A 12,837-nucleotide genomic window follows, 5' to 3' on the forward strand; every position below is an offset into this window, starting at 1 on the left:
GGAAGAAGCGGCCGGGGAAAGGGCTGCCGGCGCGGCCGCGGCGTCCCTCCCGAGGTGTCACCTGCCGCAAAGTCCCTGCAGGAGGAGGGCCGCCGCCCCCGAGGGGCGCGAGCTGGCTGGGCGACGGGGACGGCCGCCAGGTGACCCCGCTCCGGGCGCTCAGCCGACGCCACGGGTCCCCCGTCTCTCCCTGGCCTCTTACCGTGGCTCCTCGGGGGCCGGCCGCGTCCCAGGTCGCACAAGGGCAAGGGGGCACGGAGGACGCTTTGCCGAATTTCTCGCTGCCAGAACCTCCGACGCTCCCGCGGGCCACCGCGAGTTTGGCGCGCTCCACCGAGGCGCGGGGGGACGCGGGGCAGCCGACCGCGCTGCTGGAACGTAAAACGGGGAGCAGGGGGCGCCCCAGGGAGAGGGGCTGAGGCTGACTGGTTTGGTGTCAGAGTCACAGGATTTGGGCGTGCGTGTGCGTGTGCGTGTGTCTTCAAGGGCGCGCAGCCACAGTCACCTGTGGGGCTTTGCCAACTCCACCCCGCCACCTCCGCCGGCGACTTCCGAGATTGGCTCGCTCCCCACGGGCGGGCTAGAATTGGGGGAAGGGGCCGCGGGAGTTCGAGAAAGCTCTACAGGTGATTGGGAAGCTCCGCCTCCCTCCCGGCCCCCAGCCCCGTGGGAGAGGCCCGCGTGGAGCGGGGGCCCGGAGCGATCTTCCAGATGCGAGGGAGCCTGCTGCGGAAGTCCGGGTGGCGAGCGCGCCCCGGCCTCCCTCCGAGCCGCCCGCGGGCTGGAGCATCTGCGGCCGCGCGCGGCGGCTGGTGGCGGCGCCGCAGAGGCGCGCGGGAGCGCTGCGAAGCAGTGAGCGGACGCGCTGGCCCACGCAGCGACGGTATCTCTCCATCTCCTGGGGGCGGGGGGGGCGGCTATTAGCATACAATGACCTCGCAGTCCGGAGAGGAGGGCTCGGTCCTTCTTTCTCCTTCCGGACTTCCCTTGGATCTGGAGGTGTGGACCGCCCGCGGGGCGTCACTGGTGACGGGGCGGCTGTGAGAACGCAGGGCTGGAAGCTGCCCTGGATTCGGATGGGGGAACTGGCGAGGTCTGTCTGTGTCTGGGATTCTGTCCGTAAAACGCAGCCCGCAGAGACCACCTGCAGGAGCACAGGGCCACCCTGTTGTCTGGGTACGTTTGAACGCACATATTAGCACACGCACGCAACCTTAGATCCTTCTTATGCTAGGGATGTGTCCAACCGTGGGAAAGTGCTTCGCTGTTTGTCGTGTTCAAAAGGGCTGTGTCTGCCGGCGATTCCGCTAGAATGTAAATTATTCTCATTAAATAGAACGGCTGCAACTGAGCTAACTTCCTTGTTTCCCCTCAGCTAAACCTCTTTAGCTACTCTTTCTGGTTATTCCAGCGCTTACGGGCTTTGCGGCCCATTTAGTTCTGTTCAGCCAAGGCATGGGATGGCAGCAGGGTAAGGTGTGGGGGGAGGTGGATGATAAGCCCCAGAGCTTCTTGGAATCTAGATTCTCAGAGATGGAAGAAGCTGCGGAGCTCCTGCAGTCGCCTAGTCCAGCCCTCAACTTGTGTCTGCAGAGCTGGCAACCCCAGCACTTCCAGAGGCTGTGCACGTGTGGGGCACTGTGGGGAAGAAACCAGAAGTAGCAGCCCTCTCCCCTCCTGCTTCTCCCTGGGGAAGGAGGCAGACTGCGGTCAGGTGGGCCTGAGTTCCTCCCCTAGGAGGGGAGAGGCAAGAAGGAAGGAAACTACTGTTTTGTGTTGGTAAAACTCTGTTGAAAGATTCTTATTGCATTACATCATTATGATATACTCTCTTACCAGAAAAGTAATTTATGTGCATGGCATGACATGTGGCCAGTTAAAACGTTTGCAAGGAACCAAACAAACCTGGCCCCCAGATGCTATGCTGTTAACACGTTGGCCCATTTCCTTTTCATCTCTCTTTGTGCCTTAAAATCATACAGCCCATAGAGAGAGTCCATTTATTTAGAACCAGATACACGTGCGCTGTGCGGTGGTGAACAGTTCGTATTCAATATCGCATTCAGTCCTCATGATTCCCTCTCAGGCAGGTTTGAGTATCAACGGCATGTTTCTGGGTCTGCAGGGGAGTCCAGGTGACTTACCCAAGTCACACAAGAGCCCTGGTGTCTGAGTAGCTCGAAACACCTGCAGCTCTGTGGGAGAAAAACAGGGCTTTCTACTCCAGTAAATAGTCCCAGTCCCAGAAGCTCACAGGCAGTTCTGCCCTGCCCTGTGGGGTTGGTTATGAGTAGGCGTCGACTCGATGGCAGTGAGATTTTGTTTGCATTTTTTGGTTGTTGTTGTTGTTGTTTTTATCCAAGTAACACAGGGCCAGGATTCAAAGCCAGGCCATCTAACTCCTAAGTGAGGTTGGTGGCCACGGCTTCTCTGCTTTTCTCCTCAATTAGTGTTGTTGCAAAGGTCCTCTGTGGGCATCATTTTCATGACAGCATATCGTTGCACTGTTAGTTATTTAAGTTGTTTCCAGCCTTAGCAACTCTGCAATAACATCCCTGGGCAAGGTCTTTACGGCACACTTTCCCAATTACTTTCTTTGGAGAGATTCCCAGAAATGGAATCACTGAGCCAAAGGGCACAACTCTTTGAAGGCTCCTGATACACAGGACAAGCCACTTAGGGAAATGGCTACACTAGTTCACACTTACACCCACCAGGGACAACACCACCAGAAGTTCCATGAGCTGACCCCTGGGGGCCCCATTATGCAAGGGCCTCACAACTATGTGGGGCACCCTCCATGCCCTATGGGAGAAGAAATCACACATATTCGTCTGCCTTTCACTCACAAGTGCCCTTCTGGAAACTATCCAGTATAAAGTGGTACTTGTTTTTATGGAGCAAGTGTCAGCTGTAGCGTTCTCTGACTAGACACTGCCTTGTGTTAACCTTGACACCAACAGTGGTCTAAGGTATATAATGTTCACGACATTCCTGTTCCCCACAGCAGAGACTGTAACAACCCCCTCTCCTGGGGTTGCATCACTGTAGCGGTAAGATTCAGGTTGCCATTCGGCAGCTTAACCAACCGGTCATAGCTTCTTCACTTACAGCCATGTTTGTTTAGCTGTTTGTTTACACCAAGTCTCAGAATTTCACAACCCAAACATAGTGGGGATTATGTCACCTTATAAGTAGTGGAGTTTATCTGCCTTCCCCTCACCCCCCAAGAAAACCCCACTCAAGATTAATGACTACTGCTAAAACAATACAGCTGTCGACATCAGCCAAAAATGTCCGGTGGAAGAGAATGTGACCATGGAGAGCTGATTAGTCAACACAAAAAGATATAAATTGGGAATTTTAGAAGAAAACAAATTGCCCTGCCTGTGAGTTTTCCACATGTTTTCCTTGTCGTCTTTTCCAATAGTGGGCTTAGAATATCTGGAATGTCACCTTTTGTTATTAATGAAGTATATCTCAATTAAGCCCCTACTATAAGATCAAGACGTAGTTGGGACCTTAAAATGTCCTTCCTAGGACCCTTCCAGGACTCATCAAGTCAGTTGGAGACCTCTGCACCCTCATCACCCATGCACAGCTTGCCTCCCTTCTGGGAAGTCCCGTCTGGTACCTCCCACTAAACGGAGTTCCCCGGGGGCAGACACCATGTCTCATTCTCCCTTGTATCCAGAGCACCTGAATGCATCAACAACAAAGGGAATTATCTGGAGACCACACTGGGGGGGGCTGATGGACAGTCCCCTTCCATGCATCTTCATTCTGCCTAGGGGGCCTACTCCTGGAAATGTACCAGAAAGGTGCCTCAAACAAACCAGACTCATCCCAGCGAGTCCACGCTGACTCCTAGCAACCTACAGGACAGGGTAGGACTGACTGCCCTGTGGGTTTCCGAGACGGTAACTCCGTACAGGAGTGGAAAGCCTCATCTTGCTCCTGAGCAGCAGCTAGGGGTTCCAGACGCTAACTTCGAGCTTAGTAGCCCCACATGCAACCCAGCAGAGCGCCAAGGCTCCTTTAACTCGCAGAAAAATCAGCAAGTGGATTGTTGCAGACGTGTGAAGTTAAAATTGACCACCCTATCATTTGATCTCCCTTATGATCCATTTGCATTTGCTCTCGTTTTTTCCATCTTTTCTGCTTTCTTTTTGATTGAGGTTTTTACCTGTTTTATTTTGTTATTCTTGTTAATTTTTTGTTTGTGTTTTTAAATGTTTTTCTGTATATGAAATCCAGGATTAGTAAATATATAGAGACAGTAAATGTATTAATGGCTTCTTGGGGGTATGGCAGGGGAGGTTGGGGAGGAGGACAATGATGGGAGCTCATAATGAGTACAAGCACGAACAAAATGTTCTAAGACTCATTGTGGTGATGATTGTACAACTCTTCTTGATGTGATTGAATGGTTGAATTGTATGATATGTGAATTATATGCCAATAAAACTGTTGGGAAAAATATGAATATAAAATGAAAGATTTCTAGAGTTGCATTAAGGAGCCCTGGTGGCATAGTGATTATGCATTGGGCTGTGATCCACAAGGTTTGTAGTTTGAAACCACCAGCCACCCCATGGGAGAAAGAACATGTTTTCTACTCCCATAAACAGTATCATTCTCAGAAACCCACAGGGGCAGATCTACCGCGACCTGCAGGATCACCATGAGTCAGCATCTACTTGATGGCAGTGAGTTGAGGTTGCATTATTTAGCATGGTAGCCACTAAATTGTGTGGTTGTTTGCATTTTTACTTAAGCAATTTAAGCGAAATAAATTTAAGAATTGATATGAGTCACTTTTCAAATGAGTAATTGCAACATAGGCCTTCTGACTTCCAAATGTGGAAAATGTAGCTAGAGAACATCCACCATTGCCGAAGGCTTAGTTGGCTGTGAGGTACGCACTTGAACCCTTCTGGGCCTGTTAGCTAAGATCCAGTGTAGAGTATATGCTTGGTGCCGGCAGGAGGTGAGCATATGTCTCACTTGTTTTCCATTATATCCCCAGGGCCTGGCCCATAGAAGGATGAGGGGGTATGGAGAAAGAGGAGGAATAGAGGTGGTCAATGCAATAATAAGTCACGATAGTGTTTATTGAGCACCCAGTCGGTGTCCCATATTCTGTTATAGTTTATCCATATATATCCTCACTTAATATTCACATGACTAGAAGCCTGGCACTAGTCCCTTTCCACAGTCAAGGAAACGGAGCCTTAGACAGTTTAGGTGATTTTCCTGCTGTCATAAAGCCAGTAGGAGAAAATGACTTTTACACTCAGCTCTGTGTGACTTCAAAGTCTATTCTCTTGGGCCTTTTGCTTTATTGCCTCAATAAATGTGTATAGTAATGCTGGTGGGAATGACTCTTCAGTCTTGGGTCTCAGTAAGTCAGAGAAGGGGTATTGTAAACATTTGACAAAGGATCAAAGTACTGCTATACTTATAATTTGCAAATGCTAGTGGCACTTCGGGAGTGCAAAATTTTGTTAGAGAGGGGGAGTGGCATCCATACAAGAGACTTTGTCCTCCGATAGGTGAGACAGGAAGAAAAGAACCCACCACAGGGTGGCCTGAACAGAGAACCCAAACCTGGGAAAGTAGGCGAACCCACCACTGCCTTGTGTGCCCCTCCCCCGGGGGGTTCGAGGCACCTCCCGAGAGGACCACTGACTCACCCAGGATCTTCACAGAGCTGGCTCCCCGCTCCCGGCCAGTGCCCCCTCCGTGGCTCCACCCTCCCTCCAAGGCCATTGGGTCCAGGACCCTCATTGCCTTTATCAGTCTGGTCCCAATTTTCTCTTGTTTAAAACAACAACAACAACATATTCTTAATGAATAAAAGGGAAAACCTCACACGAAGCATATCCAGCACCAGGTAGAGTGAGATTCTCACCTCTTTCCTTCCATGTTTCCTACGTCTGTGAAAAAACCTTTAAAATCGATTGGGCAAACTAGACTATAGAAAGAAAATCAACTGCCTTTTCGTCAGCATCACCCCTCTTATTCTCATATAGATGATCCTTGGGACCCAAACTACAGAGACCTTACACTTTTTCCTACTTTTATCTTGTTCAGCTCAGTCTTGGGTTGCCAGCCTGTCCAGATATTTCTGGCAATGCATCTACCATTCCATGAATCTACTGCCCTTTCCAACCCAGCTGCCTCTCATCCCCAAATTTGACACCTTCAACTAAGTCATTAATTAAAAACGGTGACCAATACTGAATTCTGAGGCATGCCTCCATACACTTCCTAAAGAGATGCGGATTCAATAATTGAACAATACTCTTTTAGGAAGTCCGTTCATTTTTTTAAACCATACCCTCCTCCAGTCCTTGTTTCTCTGTTTTATTCAAAAGACTATCAGACGAATCTTAGCAATGACCTGGATAAGTCCAAGTATGTGTTAGCACTGCTATGTCCCAGACCTGCCTGCCAAGGCACCGTGTTGAAGAAGCCATTTGGTGAAGCTCACATACATGACATTCAGTGAGCCCATGTTGGATCCTAAGGGTCCCGACTTCTGTCCTCGGAGTCCATACCAGCAAGCTTCCTGGGGTTATTTAACACAGTTCCTTAAGTGGAGAAGTGTTCCTACTTAGGGGTTTTGTTTGTTTGTTTTTAAGAAAATAAAATGTATTTTCTATAAGGGGCTTGGCTCCAGTAACTTCCTTACACCGTGACTCTGCGGAAGTTAAGGAGAGTGGTCTAGTGACATCATTACAAGTGGGATGTTAGTTCAGTCATTTGGAAGAGCTGTCAGCGCTCCCTGGGTCGTAGAAAGTCAGAGTAGAAGAGGGTAGGAGAGAGCCTCGGCCCAAGCCTTCATGCTAAAAAGGAGGAACCCTCATCCCAAAGAGGAAATGTCCTGCCTGACATCATTCCACCAAGACAGGACACTCTTCAACCACTGCCTTCCCCCAGCCCCCTCCGCCACGCACCCCCAGCGTAGCCCCTTTATTGCACCTTCTTCAATAAAGAAGTTAAAGGCATGGTTCCCTGCAAGAAAAAACGGAGTCCACATTTCCTCTTGGGATTAATCTCTCAAGCCATTGAGGCCTCAGTGAAGTCAGGACTCTTTTTCTGCAGGATCCTCATTGAAAAGGGGGTTGGGGGAACAGCAGGACTCTTTTCCCAAATAGGAGATGGAGGCAGATGACTTCCAAGCAGGAAAATGCCACAAAGAAAAGAGATTCAGGTAAGAAAAAGTGCTTTTTAGAAAAATAATAAGAATGGCAGCATTACTAACCATCCTTCCCATGGGTCACACTTAGCAAGTCCCATGCCTTCCACTTCCTGTATCTCCCTGAGTGCAACCATGGGTGGGCTGGGCCAGGTGGGGAGCATGCCTGCCCCCAGCCCTGTTCCACTGGTGTAATTTCACAAAGGTGGACATTGTGAGAGCTAGCTGAGTGTATTGCAGCAAGAAAAGGGAATAAAGAGAGAAATTCCAAACCACATGGTGGCTGATCAACCCCACACCTGCCTGCCCAGCTAACCAGCTGGACACAGTCCTCCTTCCTACGTGGTCTGCATAGGTGTGGACTCTCCTCAAGGCATAAACACCATCATCTACATAGGAACCTCGCTTTCCTGATGACTAACTTGATGTAAAAAATCCAGTTAGCCAGAGATCAGGGAAACCACATTGATCCTTATGCTTGAGATGTTTGGGCCCAAATGTTTTCGTTCTTTGCCTCATTGTCCAACCCTCGGCCCCAAAGAGCAGTCCACAGAACTCTACCAGCTGCCTCGGTGACCTTGCTATTCAGCTCTAGTCAGTGCCTTAGAGGAAGAGCTCTCAGCCTCCCAGGGCGTCAGAGAATCCATCCAGAGCCCTTGAGAGTCACACAACATGGGGACTCTTCATTCAAACCCCCACACTCTCATCCTCGGGTCTCATCCCCTAGGATGTCCATGGACCCTAGAGCCTGACCCCCAGCATCATTGCGTTGGGAAGTCAGTCTCCTTTCTTATGCTGGGATGCCAGTAGGCTTTAGGTAATCCCAATGTTTCTTTCCCAACTATTAGGAAGCCAGTAACCGTATGGTCCTACAGCTGGGGAAAGGCTCACCCTGCTCAAAAGCCCACACTGTTCCTAATCTCGAACCATGCAAATCACGGCAAATGGACTCCTGAGGAGACTCACTTTGACCACCATTAATGTAAATATTTGAGCACCTACACCAGGCAATGCTGACTTCTGGGGAGGACCGACTGGGTTTCCAGGCACTGGGTGTAACTCAGGGGAACCAGGCGAGACAAATGCAATGTCCCATTATCTTAAGATGGGAGGACGAGGAGGGCTGCCTAACCCGCAAAGGAAAAGAGTGGACCAGGGAGATTAGGTAGTACTCGCCAGAGTCGCTGAATTGAAGCTGAAATTTAAGGGGTGAGTACAAATGAAGTGAAGGGGTGATGTGGGGGAAACTTTCTATGGAAAGGAGAGAGTATGAGCAGAGACTCAGGCAAGGCCCAGCTTGGTGTAGCTGAAGGTCCTGCGTTGCTAGTGACAAATGAGCTGAGAAGTGATGGTGGACGGGCCCACAGATGTGGACAGGAGCGGGGCCCTGGAGGGTCTTGCCTGATGAATGACAAACTGGACCTTTTTTCTGATAGACAGTGGGGAATAGGGCACTGAGAAATTTCAAGTGGGGCACTGGCATGGTCAATTTTTAGATGAGAGGTATCCTCTCGCCACAGTGTGAAGATGGACGGGAAGAAGACGAATTAGGGCTGCCCCATTGAGAGGCTTTGTGAGAGTTCAAGGAGCAGGAGGGCCTGAACCAATGGTGGTTCAACTTGACCAAGGGCAGGCTCAGGAAAGAACTTAGACCTGAACCAATATGGGATGGGTTCCGAGTCTCTGGGTGGTGTAAATGGTTAACACTAGGTTGTTAACCAGGAGGTTGGACGTTCAGGTCCACCCAGAGGCAGTATGAAGAAAGTCTTGTTTATTGGTTTCCGGAAAATTAGCCATTGAAAACCCAATGGAGCACTATTCTACTTGGGAACACTGCAACTGCTGCTGCTGCTAGTGCTGCTTGGTGGTGGTGGTGGTGGTGGTGGTGGAGGGGGAGGTGCTGGTGGTAGAGGTGGAAGTGGAGGTGGAGGTGGTGGTGATGAAGGCAAGCAGGGAAACCCAGGATAACTCCAGGCTGCTCCAATACGTGCTGCTCCAACCCAGGCTGCTCCAACCCAGGCTGCTCCAATACATGCTCAGGTGGCTAGTGGGTCCACTAGCTGAGAAAATCAAGGAATAGGTGCGTGAGTGGAGTTAGAGTGTGAGTTCAGTTTGGGTCATGTTAAATCTGAGGTGTCTATGAGAAATCCAGATGGAGATGTGACTGGATAGTTGAGCTCCGTGGCTACAGACCCAGATTAGATCAGGAAGTTAGAGGAAGCCATGAAAGCTGATGAGCTCATGGGAGAAACAAGTTTCATGTGTCCTGATAAATACTGCCAATATCTCAGAGATCATGACAATGAGACTCATGGCTACTTAGTAAAGAAAAGCAACTCTGTCACAACATTGAGTCTGGGCTTGACAGCCTAGCTGTGCTCAAAGCCATTTGCTAACTCAACCAGTTTAATGTCCACTTCTAATGTCTAATATCACTAGGCTAGTGAGAAGGACCGTGTTTATGATTCTGGTTAAACATTAAAATCACTTGGGAGGTGAATATATATATTATATATATTTTATATATTATGTACCATTGGGTTTACCACTCAGAGATGCTAATATGATTGGCCTGGGGTTTTTTGATTTTCCAAACCCCCCAGATGACATCACTGTTCAGTCGTTAAGAATCCTTAAACACTCTGGGAAATCTCATATGAATGCATGACAATTTCTATGTCAAAAACTAACAAATATTTTAAGGGGTGTGACACCTTCAAGTGAACACTGAAATCCAGCCAGAATCTTACATGTTCTCCCTGCCCTGGAATTCTTCATTCCGGCAAGACTCACAGGAAGCTTTGTCACATAGCCTGCCCTTAGAGCCACTCCCTGCCCGCCTTCTGTGTGTTCCCTGTCAGCTGACCTGTTGTTCGTGATGGCTTCTTCTTGGACCGTGGTTTTCTCCAAATGACTGTTGCTTTCTCTTCTCAGGGTCCACCCAGAGGGTCTCACATTTGCATTTGCATTAAAATTGCTTAGAGGTCTGCTTATTTTTAAAAACAGACAGACAAACACGTACTCTCAGGCTTTTGCCCCAGAGATTCTGTTTCCAAGGTGTGAATTGGGTCCCCAAACCAGTCTTTTCAACCACCACCCAGCTGAGTCTGTCACTACTTGCGTGTCAGTTTGTCATACTGTGGTTTGACATATGTTGCTGTGATGTAAAAAGACATACTGCATTAGTTAGATCCGCTGCACAAGACCTCTTTAGAGGATTGAAGAGCAAGGATGTTATTCTGAGGACTAAGGTGCGCCTGACCCAATGCATGGTATTCTCTATCGCATTATATGCATTTGAAAGTCGGATATTGAATAAGGAAGACCATAGAGGATTCGATGAATTTGAATTGTGGTGCTGGAGAAGACTATTCAAGGTACCATGGTCTGCTAAGAGGACAATCCAATCTGTATTGAAAGAGGTAAGGTCAGAGTGCTCCTTAGAGGGAAGGACGGTAAGACTTCCTCTTGCATATGTGGACATACTGTCAGGAGAGACCAGTCCCTGAGGAAGGACATCCTGTTTTGGAAAACGGAGAGGTGGCAAAAGAAGAGGAAGGCCCTCGAGGAGCTGGATGGACACAGTGGCCGCATCAGTGGTCTCGGGCACGGGAACAATTGTGAGGATGGTGCAGCGCCAGGCAGGGTTTCCTTCTGTTGTGCAGAGGGTGGCTATGGGTCAGAGCTGACTAACAGCACCAGGGTGGTTCTGAGGCTGGCATGTTACACTTGAGAAATGCTGCCTTAAACATGAGAAGGTCAGCCTGCCTATTTCACTCATGCCCACTCCCCCCTTAATCTTTATAGAAATAACCAAATTAATACATAGGTGTTTTTTGTTTTGTTTGGGGGTCGCGGGGGTGGTATTTAGGATAGACTGACAACCAGAGATGGGTACCAATGCCATCCGCATTTCAGAAACTCTGGCAGCATTCCGTAATAAACAGGTTCAACATGAAGGACCTGATGGAAAGGCCAACCAACCCATAGATCATCAGAGTGGAGGGGGGAGCTGGCTTGGAGACTGACAGATGGATTCGAAGGAGAATTCCACCAGCACAGGGGTGTCAGCTAAGTTCTGGGAAACACTGCTCAATCATTTCAGCACCTCCTAGCTGTGCCTCCTGCCAGCCCACTTGGCAGAGGGTTGTAGGGTTCACTTTCAGTCAACATATGGTAGCAGCTTATGAAAACCATGTTGACCAGTTCCAACGAAGGGAGACAGCTAAAGATACTAAGCCAAAGTTTCCCTTTAAAATAAAAGCCTTTGAGGAAAAGATGAGAAAATGTCTTGCCATCCCTAAGTTACTTGTACGGAGCTTTAAGGAGCTATAGCAGAATGATCCAAAGTGAGCAACCGTGACCAGGAAACTTCACCTGTTTCCACACGGCAAATAAGGAACATGAGCACTGGAAGCCATGCAGAAAGCTGAAGATGGGTTTAAGTTCTCAGAGAATAGTAGAAAACATGTAAGAAAATAAAACGGAGTGAAACTCTAAATATGTAAAGAATGTATAAGAAATTATAGTAGAAAATGGAAGATAGGTTAAACATTTTTTTTATGTAAAAATATTTTCCTGACTTCAAAATGGTTGATCGTATACCAGAGAAAATTCTGATGAAAGTTCTTAATTAAAATAACTAAAAACCTACAATGCAATTAGAAAAAAAGTATAGTATTTCCAAAGGAAAAAAAATAAGCATGTGTCAGATTTCTGTAACACTGTCAGAAAGTTGTTGAAATGTGGCTATAACTATTTTAGGCATTAAGATTAGGATCCAGAATTCTGTATTCAGCAGTATGTGAGGAAAAAGGAAAAATATTATCAGCCAAGAATGTACCTAGCAAGTAGACCATTAGAATGCCTTGTGGAAAGAAAGAAAAAAAATTACCCAAAATATTCTGGTCAACCCAGGGCTCCAAGATGTGAATGCAACATACGGGCATGAAGCAGGGAATCAGTACAGAGGTCTGAGGGGCCAGCCCCATTCCCAACTAAGTGGACAGCCTCCCTCCCCACAGAAGAATTCACTTCAGAGGACAGCACTGAAGCTACAGCTCAGGGAGAGGGACATATCTGATCAGAGCACACCGGAGCAAATGAAGGGGCAGGCGATGAGAGTGGAATACATCCTGGCCCACCAAACCCTGAGGATGATATTCCTGCTCAGAGCAGAGAGGCCCATAGGGCCAGCCTCACTATGAAACACAACGTTCCTCACTGACCCATAGCACTACGGGGGACAACACTGGAGACATAGTATGGGATTTGCACTCAATCTGACCCCACCACACTGAGGTGAAACACTGAGGGCGTGCAACAGAACAGCAAGGGGAACAGAGCAGTGAAGTCCTCAGGGAATACCACAAATAGACATTGGGGCCAGGGCTTGGCACGCCATCAGACTCGACTGGGAAACACTCCTAAAGGTCAGCAAACAGACCTTGAACTATTTACAGGCTTTTTGTTGTTGGTTTGTTGTTGTTGCTTTGTTTTCTTTTGTTGCTTTGTTTTGCTCTGTCTTGTTTTTTGTGCATATTATTATCTCTGCAGGTCTATCTAGATAAGATAGGCAGGATAAACAGTCTGGAGGAGAACACAACAGATGGACGGTTCTGGGGGGATATGGG

The 12,837-nt window shown here is 48.5% G+C and overlaps 1 protein-coding gene across 1 annotated transcript in view; it reads left to right on the plus strand.

The window, feature by feature from the left end:
• Positions 1-554: 554 nt before the first annotated feature.
• The window catches only part of DGKG (diacylglycerol kinase gamma), a 285,515-nt gene continuing 273,232 nt past the window's right edge, over positions 555-12,837 (plus strand). Inside the window, exon 1 of the mRNA XM_045296401.1 lies at positions 555-626. The gene's annotated coding sequence lies outside the window, so the exon portion shown is untranslated. The remainder of the gene's footprint in view (positions 627-12,837) is intronic.

This window comes from Echinops telfairi, unplaced genomic scaffold (assembly GCF_000313985.2).
Source record: "Echinops telfairi isolate 266 unplaced genomic scaffold, ASM31398v2 ScPeMD7_7407;HRSCAF=8445, whole genome shotgun sequence".
Lineage (NCBI taxonomy): Eukaryota > Metazoa > Chordata > Mammalia > Afrosoricida > Tenrecidae > Echinops > Echinops telfairi.